The sequence below is a fragment of the Melanerpes formicivorus genome, unplaced genomic scaffold (assembly GCF_026170545.1).
Source record: "Melanerpes formicivorus ecotype bairdi unplaced genomic scaffold, bMelFor1.0.p_v2 SCAF_33, whole genome shotgun sequence".
NCBI lineage: Eukaryota > Metazoa > Chordata > Aves > Piciformes > Picidae > Melanerpes > Melanerpes formicivorus.
This window is the reverse complement of record NW_027142385.1, coordinates 4,853,369-4,865,391: the sequence shown is the minus strand read 5'-3', so window position 1 is coordinate 4,865,391 and position 12,023 is coordinate 4,853,369.

Here is a 12,023-nt window from a genome sequence, read left to right as displayed (position 1 = left end):
GGGCTCTTCTACTGACTTCCACTGAGGTGTGCTAGATTCCAGTATTTGTTCTGTGCAACTCAGGAGAGCAACTCAGAGAGGCTCTGCCGTGCAGGATCGTTAGCTGCCCAGCGGTGCTATTTCCTGTGTGACATCTGCCGTGCTGGTAGTTTTAAATAGAGCAAGGTGAAGATCCTAGAAAACCCAGAATGTCTTTACTTGGAAACCTCATTAAATAGAAATGAAATTGCCTTTGTTCTAACCACACTTGGTGATATGGTGATAACCATAGCATGTTGGGCTGTTCACTTCCTGTAGCTACACGGCTATGAGTAGCTTGGCTTCACTAAGAGGTTTGTAATGCCCCATCCCTGCTGGTGTGACTGCACCAAGAACCATTGACAGTTATCTGTCCCTTCTGTAGCCAGGTAATTCAAAAGCAAATTCTGGTGTTACAGCTGTATGAACATAGAAGGGGGACACATGCATTTTGCTTTAATTTTTGATGTGTAATGAGAATTCACAACCTAAACTAAGGAATTATAAAAATGGAGCTGTACTTTGCCAGTGGGGCTGTAATTCCTGGTGATCACAGCAGCAACTCTGTCCCCAGCACAGCAACAACCTGTGTCTCAGGAGGTATTGCACAACTTTACATTAAAAAGATGAATCTGAAAAAACTTATTTGTCTCTCACTACAGCTGAGGTGGAAAAACCAGGTTATATGGAGGAGGTGCAGTTTCCCATTGTCTGGTGGGATTCACAGAGCCACTGTGCCACTTGCTTAGTGAACATCTGGCCTGGAGGCAGGGATAGAGGAGGGAGCAGAAGGGAAATGCAACGGGACAGCAAGATACGGCACAGGGAAAGCAGGATGGTCAGAACTGTTCACACCCCCTGTTCTCCTGGTCCCATTCCTTGGCCATGTACCTGGTCAGCTGAGCACAGGGGGAAGAGAGTCCTGATTTTGTTTGGCTCTGTAGTACTCATTTCATCCTCTTGTTTTTGTCCTGGCTCATTCCTTGGCTCCCCTAAACTGTAACTTGGCAGGAGCACAATGCCCAGTGCACACACTTGGCGGCCCAGCTCTTGCTCCATGGCTTGAGTGTTGCTAAATGAATGATGCAACTGACTTCTGAATCCAGGCCTCTCTTGCATATTAAGTTACTGCTGCTTCCTCAATATGTTTTTCTGTACTACAGGCAAGTCCCTGTAGTCTTTCTTTCTGCTTCAGTGAGGATTATCTACCCCATATAAAAAGCCCACCAGAGCTGTCCAACATTTGGGCTGCTCCCAAAGAAACTGAAGGATCCACAGAGAAATGTTTCAAAAATAGAAAGCAGTGTCTTTCTCTGCCATCCTCTGCAAAGCTTCCTTCTGCTGACCAGCTGACATATACTAATGGCAGGCACTGTACAATCCCCCCATCTTCCAGTTCCTCCTTAACCCAGCGTGTAAAGTGCTTGGCTGTGTCCAGAAACACCTCATTTTTCAATTGCTCTGGGCAATTGTGGAGCTTTGCTCCATGCCTGCCCTGGGAAGAGGGGAGGACGGCTGTGAGCCCTGCTGGCAAGCTCCTCCTCGAGTCGTACGAGGCTTGCGAGCACGAGATTGCTATAATATTGAGCAAGGTTTTCCAACACATGCTTTTCTCTGGCAAATCGCCACCCACAGCGCAGTGTGCCAACATAACACTTTGACTTAAAGAGGGAAAACTGCCAGATAAATGTTTTAGTTGCAGGCCTGTTTCATTGTTGAATTCTAAAATCTTGGCGAAAGCCTTTGCCAGTGGATGGGGAAGCAGCCTTGCTGTTGACGCTGGTGAATAGGGACTGAAGCAAATGTGTTCAGGAATGACATTTGGTGGACATCACCCACCAGCCAATTACTTTCCCTTCCATGTTACTGCACCGAAGGCACACAGAGCAGACCAATGACAATGGAGTGGTCAGCAAGCAATAGGATTTCTTCTAATTCTGAAGAACAGATTGGTGATGTGGGGGCACTTTCTGAGCCGGCAGCTTGCTTGCTTTTTGAGACGCAGGCTTTTCATGGTTAGGGAGTCCCTAGCACTGAGCAGCATTTCAATAGGACAGAACAGTCCTAGACTAAAGGAAAATTTACATTGCTTTTGAATCCCTGGAATAAGGGTGGAACACAGCTCTGCTACTGCCATGCCTGGAATTCATCCTTTAGGGTATTGCCACTCTGCTTTGTTAGCTGCATGCAACCTCTCCAGCTACCCTGAACAGAGAGGGAAAATTGTGTGTGCACAATTCAGGCTTAATGTCATCCAGCAGATCTTTCTGAAACAACAGGGATTAACACTTTTTTGCTTCCTTCTGCCGGGATCTACAAGCACAGAGGTTTCAGGACATTCTGTGCTGTTCTGCCCAGATCCAGAGAACTAGAGGACTAGCAAAATGTCAGTTAGGCAAAGGAAGGAAAAGGTTGAACTTCCCTGTCAAATCATCCCTTCCAATAGAACCCCCAGACCACTGTAACTGTTGGTTTTCTAAAGAACTCTTGTTTGCATGGCCTGTATCTCCAAGGGTAGCCACCTACACAGCTCTTCTTCATCAGGGATCATTTATTTTGCTCTCAGATCATTGTCTACACTAATTGTCTTAAACAAGACCAACTTCCTTTCTCTTTATTCCCTAGTGTTCTTGATAGGTTTTAATTACCTTTAGGTGGTTCCCCGTATAATTGCACATCAAGTTCATTAATGATCACAATATGTTCACCTAATAGGTTTCCATTAAAATCCAATGGGTTCCCATCAAAATGAGTTATGGGAACTGACGGAAAACTCACTATGATCCCAGTATCTGCAGTTACAGTGAATTAAACATTGTGTCTATTAGGAAAGATTTAAAAATAAAAAAAGCCAAGATGAAAAACAAAATCATGTCACAAATCAGTAAACATCTGCCTACAGAGTTCTGCAGAAGCCAGCAGAACCTTACCTCTTTGAACTCAGTTAAACAATGAAGTTTCACCCCCTTGACCAGATGGAGTGAATACTGTGACCAAAAGCATATCATTCAAGTTCATCAGATAAACAACAGAAAACAAAAAGCTGACTTGATTCCAGTGCATTGTAGTTTTAGAGGAACAGAGAAGTCTGAATCCCTTCCTGGTCCCACTTCAGTTCTTGCCACAGCATTGTAAGGTTGAACAGTGTATTAAATTCAGTGAGTTTAATAGCAGCAGTATCTACTCTGGGCTTCACATTCCTTACACCCCACGGTTTGGGTGTAAAAGGAATCTAATCAGAGCAAACCCTCAGCTCTTCTCCAGTGCAGACCACAATGCCAGCCTCTGACCTTCTTCATCACTTCATCGCTTCATCACAGACTGGGCACAAGAAAGGTAGCTCAGGCAGTTCTCTGAAATCTCACACTTCCTCTTAATGTCAAATTATCTTTTACTTGCTTCCAAACAGGTAACACTCAGTCTTTCTTTCTCAAGTCTTTCCTTCATATTCTTTCCTGAGGTTCCCACTTTGTCCTGAGACAGCTGATATCTAGGGATCCTGCACCCCAGGCTGCAGGTTTGGGTCCACATGCCTTTTCCAGGTGCCTCGTTTCATGGGCTGTTATATGACATGCACATGTGTTTTATAGCAGCCATGGACTGCTCAGTACAAATGCACACAGCATGTTTGCTGAGGAGTGAAAGAGAGAGTGTAGGGTTGGGTTTTCAGGGGGTCATGCCAGGAGCCTGCTGGGGGGTGCTGGGGGTGCTGAGTGAGTGCAGGCGTGTGGCAGCAGGTGTGAGAGAACTAAGGGCAAGGCCAGAGTGGAGGGATGGAACTGTTACAGCCTTTTTCCACTACAAGTAGGCCCTTCTTCTTTCTTTTGCTCTCCTCTCACTTTCCCATCTTTCACTCCCAACTGCTCTAATCTCTTGAGGTCCTGCAGCAAACTGGAGGGAGCTATTTTTTTTCTCTGTTCTCCTGACCCCTTGATCTCTTCTGTGACTGGCAGCCCAGGTGCTGTCCAGGGACGGATGGAAAGGAGAGGTCATCCTTGCATTTTCAGTGCTAACATAAGGCCAAGATAAGTAGGAATGTCTTGAGGCTATGAGGTGATGTCAGCCCTGGGGCTCTTTGTACCCTCTCATCCCATCTGGATGAGAGGCTAAGAGCATCTTTGAGCTGACACAGTACCCAGGACAAACCTTTTCATCCATACCTGAGCTGCCCCTTCAGTGTTGAGCCCTACTGAGCAGTTCTGCTGCTATGTACTGACTTCTGCTACAACAAGCAGGACTTCAGAGAAAAAAATCAAACTGCTCTAAATTTCAGTAAGCGAATCTGTGACTCTTCATGGCAACTCCACATTATTCCCAGGTTGTTTGCTATTTTCTCTGTTCTTCCTACCCTGCTGCCTTCATTATCACACTGAATATCACCAGGGCAGCATGACAGGAATCTAGAGAGACACATTATTAGGACAGCCTTGTTCATACCTCTGAACTGTAGCGTTTGTTAACATTTCTGAGCTTGAAAAGGTGGGGGAGGATGGCAAAATCTGCTTTTCCAAATTAGAAAGATGTATTTTAACAGTATGTCTGTGTGAGCTTCACAGCTGCTAACAGAGATCATTTCGGGACCTCCCTATTGCTGTACCACACAGCAAGTCCCTTGGAGCAGCACAGTCTGGGCAGGTATCATCCAGACTCTGCCCCTCCAGGAGCACTGAGCATGGGATCTAGAGTGCAATCCCTGCCTGCTCTTTGCACTGTATGTCCCATGGCATGTGCTTAAGTAGCTCTGACCCTACTATACAGTGCACTTATAGTGCATCACCAAGCTCTGTACAACAAGAGGCAGTACCATGGCTTCCAGTCAGTGTTTCAGCAGCGGCAGAGGAGTAGAAAACTTTGTATGCAGCTGACCCTGCTCCATGCCTGCATTGGAGCCACTTTTGCAGACCCCTGGCAGAATGGTGACAGGAGTGGTTGGAACTTCAGACAGGAGTGATCAAGGCAGTGGTATGGATGTTTCAGTGTAACCTTATGTGTGCTGCCAAAGGCCACATGTTCCAATGAGTTCTGCTTTCAGTTTGCTGCCAGAGGTGTTGTCTGCCTTTCTATGTTAGCTTGTGGAGTACTGCCCCTAAGTGCAGAGCATGGTGCCCCTTCCTCTGTGTGCACAGGTTAGGTGTAGGATCAGATTGTCCTACTCTTGTCCTGGAGTAAAATTGTCTGCATTGCCTTGTGTGAAAGGAAGAGGAAATCAGGACATTACTTTTCCTCTTTTAATTCCCTCGTGTGTCTAAGTTAGGAATACAGAATTGCAGGACACGGACCTTCACTTTCCTGTTTCAGCCAAGTACCAGGCAGCTTTTTGGGGGTTCCCAATAGCTTCAGCAAGAGACAGAAAGTGAACTGAACTGGCTTCCTGCCACAGCAAAGGTTTTATTCCTGTTTCAGGCAACTTCCTAAAGTTCCCTTAGTGCCAAAAGGGGAACCAGAGGAAGTTCCTACAGACAGAAATGTGTTATTACCATTTCCTGTTATGAAAACCCACCAAGGCTAGCAATCTTAGTGGTTTCATTTGTTTATCTCAAAATGAACTAAGAAATGTACAAGTTTTCCTCACAGGTAATTAAAATTTGATATTCCACCCCTCCCCCCCCGACTTGCTGGAGGTAATTTTGCATTTTAATTAGCTCTAAGATACAAACACATGCCTGACCTGAGAGAGAAAGAAAAAATTCTGCTCTGGCACTTAGGAGTAAATAAAGTAGTCCTCTTCTCTTCTTGCCACCAATTTTACTTAGCACTGCCTAAAAGTGCTAAGTAGAATTCTTCCAAGCCAGGAGACCTTACCTGTTGATGAGAAAGAGGAGTGCTATGCTGGAAGTGTACCAGTACTGGCCATATTTGCCTGTTATGCTCAGCTGCAAGTAAGGATCTGTAAGAGAAGGCAGCGAGTGCAAGACATTGAGAATAGCCTGAGATTTGCAGAGAGCTGTCTTCCCTCCTCATTCCTTCCTTCTCCATGCCCATCCCTCATTCTCTGGCTGCAGATGTTTCAAAGCCATCCTCATTGCACTGCTCTCCTGTTGGTCACATTTTTGTTGACTGGCCTTTATTCTTTCCAAGAGCACATGGGCTTTGCTTTCCCTCCAACTCTGTCACTTTTTATTAACTCAAACAAAATTTAGGGAAGCAAACACCTCTTTGAAAATACTTTCAGTAATTTGATATGATACTGTCTGAGAAATGCTGAAACCATTCCAGGGCTCCAAGAGAGCAGACTGTGGTGGTGTCAAGGAGACTTTTACAGCACATGCAGCTGGGTCCACAGCTCCTGTTACAGCCTGTCAAGGCTGGTCTGTTCCAGCCCCACGCTGCTCGTTACCAGTGACGGATGATTTGGGTGTTTGAACAGGAATATGAAGTGAAGTGGCTGGTGCTGCATTTCAGGGTATGGGATGAGGTGTGCTTGCTCAATGGCTTCCTGAGAATCCCTGTCCTATTCAAGTGATCTCATCTCAGCTTGCATGCAGTATTTTATATACTTGAAGCCCTGATATGGGCCAGACAGTGGCTACCCACTTAAAGAACCCCACAATGTCCTTGGCAGAGGTGGGGTCTTAGTGCTAGTGTGAATCTGTGTGGTCCAGCTGCCTTCACAGGACATCTGATGAGAGTGCTGGAGTTCTTGGGAAGACAGTGGGTTTGACTTCAGTGCTGGGGAATGGAGACAAGAAGAGCTATGCCTGCAGGGCTGGGCTTGTGGTTCAGGGAACATGAAGCACCTCCTGGATGCAACAGAAGTTGTGAGTGCTCAGCACTTCAAAACTGGACCCAGCCTCTGGCTTAACAGACACACTCACACAGAACTCAACTTTCACAGGGCTGAAGAGAGACAAGATACTTAACAATAGGAAGAAAATTGCATTGTTAAGAGAGACTACTCTGCAGCATGGGACAAACTAGGTAGGAGTGAAAGCAGCACACAGAAAGGCTGTTAGACTCAAGCAGCGCCCAAGGGATGGTTCCTTCACACTTACATACAATGGGGCTTCAGCTACTGCCTGTTAGCTCAGTGAGCCCTGCCTAGGACCTCAAGTCCTGGGCAATTTCCTTGCTTGCCTGCTTTCAAAGCCAGCTCTGGCAGTAGGAAATCACAAAAACGGTTTCAGATACTTATAGACACTTTTGAAATAACCATGATTGCATCAGTGGATGAAATGAACTGGAAAATGGTCTGGAAGGATGAAAACAGCCAAGGATTTGTTTTTTAAAAGTGTGTGCTTCTGGAAGAGGGAATGGGCAGCAGAGTGGGCTGTGCTGCAGTGCCTGATTGCTTCTGACATTACACAAGAGGAAAGTCCTGTACAAGACATGCATGGAGCCCCAGCTCTGCACCATTTTGTATGAAAAAGCTCAGGGGTTGCCTGAGATCAGATGTGAGATGTTGTTTGACACATGAGACTGCCAGACCCGAGAGGAAAGATGGAAGTTTTCCTATTAACAGTTCTTGGCAAGCTCCAGATTTTTCATAGTTTGCAGAAGTGCCAAGAACTGAGGCAAACAAAGGGTGAAAAATATTTCATTCATCCTGTAAACAGTGAGTTCAGGGACACCCATTATTAACTGAGTCAAGTGCAGAGCTCTGGATCCAACCCTGGGCAGGAATGCTCTCTTCTGAGGCTTGTCTTCTTTGGATCTTTGAAAAGGAGAGGAATGCTTTCTGCATTTGAAAGCAGCAAGTGGAATGGAGCAAATGCAAAGACAAATTTAGTGAAACTGCTTTCTTAACAAATTGAGCATAAGACATAAGTTTGTACATACCATGACTGAAAGGCACTTGCCCTCCAGGAGACATCAATCTGCCTGTGCCACACACCCTGTATAGAATGTCCACACTCGATAACGCCTTTTCCAATGCCACTTCCATGACAAGTCTTGTAGAGACCAGGTACTGCAAAGCAGGAATCCTAAGATCAACAAAGTAAGAGAGTCTTTGTTTTATGCAAACTATACTTTGAATTCAGCAAAATTGTTCTCTGGGTCAGAAACTTATCATGGGCAAAAAAAATATTTGGTTTCTCTCTCTGTCTTATCTCATTACTGATGTGTACCAATAAGTTTTTGAGCACCACATCATTTTGGACTGCATGTCTAAACTCCAGAGCACAAATTGCTCTCCTGCTGCCAGGTGACAGAGAGAGACTTGCAATGCGGGCAACACATTTTGCACTTTTCTCTCTAACAGCTGCTGATGGTGATCATGAGAGGCAGGACCCTGGGGCAGACCCACAGACCCAGACAGACCTCTTGGCTCCCCTGTTACAGCAGTCTACGTGCTCCTGGATCCATTCCTGTCAGGCTGGTATTTTCTCTCTTGTGGTGAGTCATGCTGCTTCTCAAACTCTGTGCTTCTGTGCTTGGTGCTTTTGAACATGCTTCTAGTACTAGAGGATCAGGGAAGGATTCCTCTGCCACACAAACTCCAGCACAGTAGTACCCCAGTGAAAACAAGGTGCACATGTTCCTAATAAATTATATATCACCTACAGTAGATTTGTGTAAAACAAAACTCATCAGCTGACTTTACAAGCTGAAAACTTACCCCAGCTTCACTGAGAGGTTCCCAAAGCCTCTGCTTAGACCTGGCTGTTTGGTGCTCTGGGGGTGCAATAATATCAGATACTTAAGCAACACTTTACATTGCTGTTGTGACAGCTAGCAATACAGGGGCTGTGTTTAGTTTGAAAGTCACAGGAGCAAACTGACAGGGATTTTAAACCTTTGTGAGCAAAATGCTTCTTCCTCTCCCAGCCTTGATATATCAGACAAATTTCAGCCTTCAAAAGTGTAAGGTATCAACAGGCAGGAACTGTGTCTAAGCACAGGAGAAGTGACTTTGCTGAAGAACAGTGTATCTGAGTGCAGTGATTCAGGGAATCTAGCTATGTACAACTTGTGAACTCTGGCTGAGGTTACAGAACTGCTGCATGAATGTTTCAAAGTCTGTTGTTTCCACATGTCACGTATCTGTCAGATCAAGCATAATGGAGGTCCCTTTTGTGTGAATAGGTCTCACTAATATGAGAATAAAGGAGGGCTGCATACTAGGCAATGTCTCAGATGATTCTGTCTGAGAGCTGGTAGGGCTCGAGATCCAAACAGGAGGTAATGGTGAGGCTTAAACAGAGCAGTTGGAGAAGTTAAGGAAGAATTCAGACTCCCTCATGCACAGGGAAAGTATGGTAAGGAACACAGAAAAGAGATCATGCTTTCATCTGATGGAGAAGGTGTGTCCTTTATCACTATAGGACCAGCCACATTAAAGGATGACATTTGCATAGGAGAGAAAGAGAGAACTAAAGACCCTTTGCCATCCTTTGGAATGAAGAGCTATTTTCAGCTGTCTCCAAACACTATTCCTCAAGCATACCTTTTGATGGCTTTCAACAAGCCATGGAGTTATTTTACACACTTAAAAAGCATTCCTGAAAACTACTTTTCAGTTGCACACACCATTTTTGAGTTGATTTAGTTTCTGCAGGCTTTGTGATAGGCTGCCATGGGCAGAGAGAGCTTCAAGTAGCAGGGTATTGAAGGAGCAGACTAGCTTCTGTGAAGGAAACACAGTCCTTGAAGTACTTCAGTTCTGAAAGCCTCTCTTATCCAGTGGTAAGTACTGTTGGGAGTAATCAGCAGAGCTAACAGCATGCATTCAGAGGAAACATTTTGCCTGAATTTCCATGTGTCTGTGTAAATCCAGATCCAACTGACAGCAGAAGACAAACACCCTAAATGGAGTTCCACAGGTATAAATGGCACAACATAATTCAGGTGTTCCCAGCATAAGTGCTACAGAAAAGGAAGGTGAGCACAGACACCCAGAGCTCTTTGGAGAGCTCTTTTCCAGAGAACAGACCCATCTGATTTCTGTTATGGGAAGGAAACCAGGTGGCAAGAGTTCAGTTGGTCACCAGAGAATTGCAGGGAATGGCCACTATGCACAGGCAAAATGTCTGCAGCATGCAGGAAGGCAGCCAGAGGGTATCCAGTCTGGGATGCCAGCACTGGGAATCGGCACTTCACAGGGACTGGCCTGACTCTGCCAGAGATGTGTCATGCTGGGCTCCATGGTGAAGAGTCACCTATGAATGCGTTCGGAGAGCTGCAGCTCTGACTTCTGCTCTGAACCTGTTCTTTGTGTACTGCTAAATGCACTACTGCAGCAGCTCTCAACACTGTTAGTCACAGCAGCTGCCCTGCACACACAGTGCCAGAACAGGGCTGCTTAAATCCTGCCCAGTACTTCTGCCACTTAGTCACTGCAGTGACTGTAGCGTAGACAAGCTCCATTAGAAATAATGCATAAAGGTTAATGAAATACTTGTAGCTATTTTAATAAGTGATTAATCTTTTATTACATACTGTCACAGAGTCCAGCAGAGCAATAGATAGCTTTTAATTGCAGCTTATCATTATCTGTGGTAACTTCCACTAATGTGCTGGTAACCATTTTTGGACACATGCTGCTTATGTATATATATCAGGCCAACAACTTCAATTCATTATTTATTAATGCCTTTTAAGATGAGTAAATCTGGTACCATAACATGAAGCATAATCAAGGCAGGTCTGCAAAGTATCTGGCATATTGCAGGACTGGTTGGAAATGCTCAAAATGATTAATATGGTTAGCAGGAACTCACACGGCTGACTGCAAGGGGAGCACAAGCAGTGGGACTGTGGGTTTTGTGGCACTTCAGGAAATGGGGAATGCTGCCATGCTTGTGTGGGAAGTGCCCAGCTCAACCTGATATGTTTTGCCCCAGATGACTTTGTAAAAGAACAGTTAAACTCAGTCAGCCCTAACAGACAGTGGCCTAACTTTAAACTCTGCCTTATGCAGGTGCGTTAAGCCACTGATGGAGACAGGGGACTGGCTAGAGGAAGCTCCGGTCTGGTCCAATGTAGCTGTGTACCTGTACCTAAACTTGCCAGCTCAACAAGTGAGTGTCTGTCTTGGCATTTCTACAGCACTGAGTGCCCTGCCCAGTGCCTGTGTGACTGCTTGCTGCCTATTTCCAACTGAAATGGCAGTTCAAGGATGTGTGATACAGAAGGAGTCCATCTGTCAGCAAGATAACTTAGGGACTCTCCCTTATGCTCGTGGTTGGATGCAGGCTCCCACCCTTCTGCTTTCAGTGGTGCCTATGATATTTGCCTGGCAGCACCTCTGGGTTTGAAATGTAGACCACTGATTGGTATTTATGCACATCCTGAGGTCTGTGTGGCTGTTCTTGCAGTGCTAGAACACGTGCTCAGTTTTGATGCATCTGTGCACAGGGAGCAGCTTTTCTAATTGTTAACTCTGATTAAATAGAAGCTGGTAAAGAAACCTCTGAGCGTGAGTCACTATCTCACTCTCTGGGTCTTGAAGTCACTTCTTAGAAAATGAAATGGGGAGATACTGTTGCATCCCTCTGATAATTGTCTGCAAAGAGGGTGATATGAGTAATGATCTAATTTTATCATCTTGTGGTTTGAAGAAGCATCAGAGCTGTTTGCAGATCTGTAATTAGTGTATGGCTGGCAAAGGGTATCTGACACAGTCACTACCAGTGCTGAGGCAATATGGAAAACAGAGACTACAGAGGGGAAACTCAGCTCAGTGCGCTCATTGATTCATCAGGCAAATGCTGGTGTGTTCTTGGGGCTGATTAGCAACTCTGGGCTGGTTACTCTGTGATCTCACTGGGCCACAGTAAAACCAAAGGTGGTCATTAGCTCTTGTGAAGACTCTCAGTGAAATGTTGCTCTGAGAGGGTCCTTTCTCTGTGTAAGCCTGAGACAGCAGAGTGAGGAACATGATCACTGGAACCTGTAAGCCCAAATTACAGGCCTGACTTAAGAGTGACCTGACTAACACATTCCTTCTTCAGAGTGATTCCAGGTCAAACAACCCTTCTGTCCTGGGCCCCATGGATGGGTGTATTTGTTGCTAATCCCACTTTAGAATGATTTTTCCTTATGTCATTCTGCAGTTTACTGCTTTT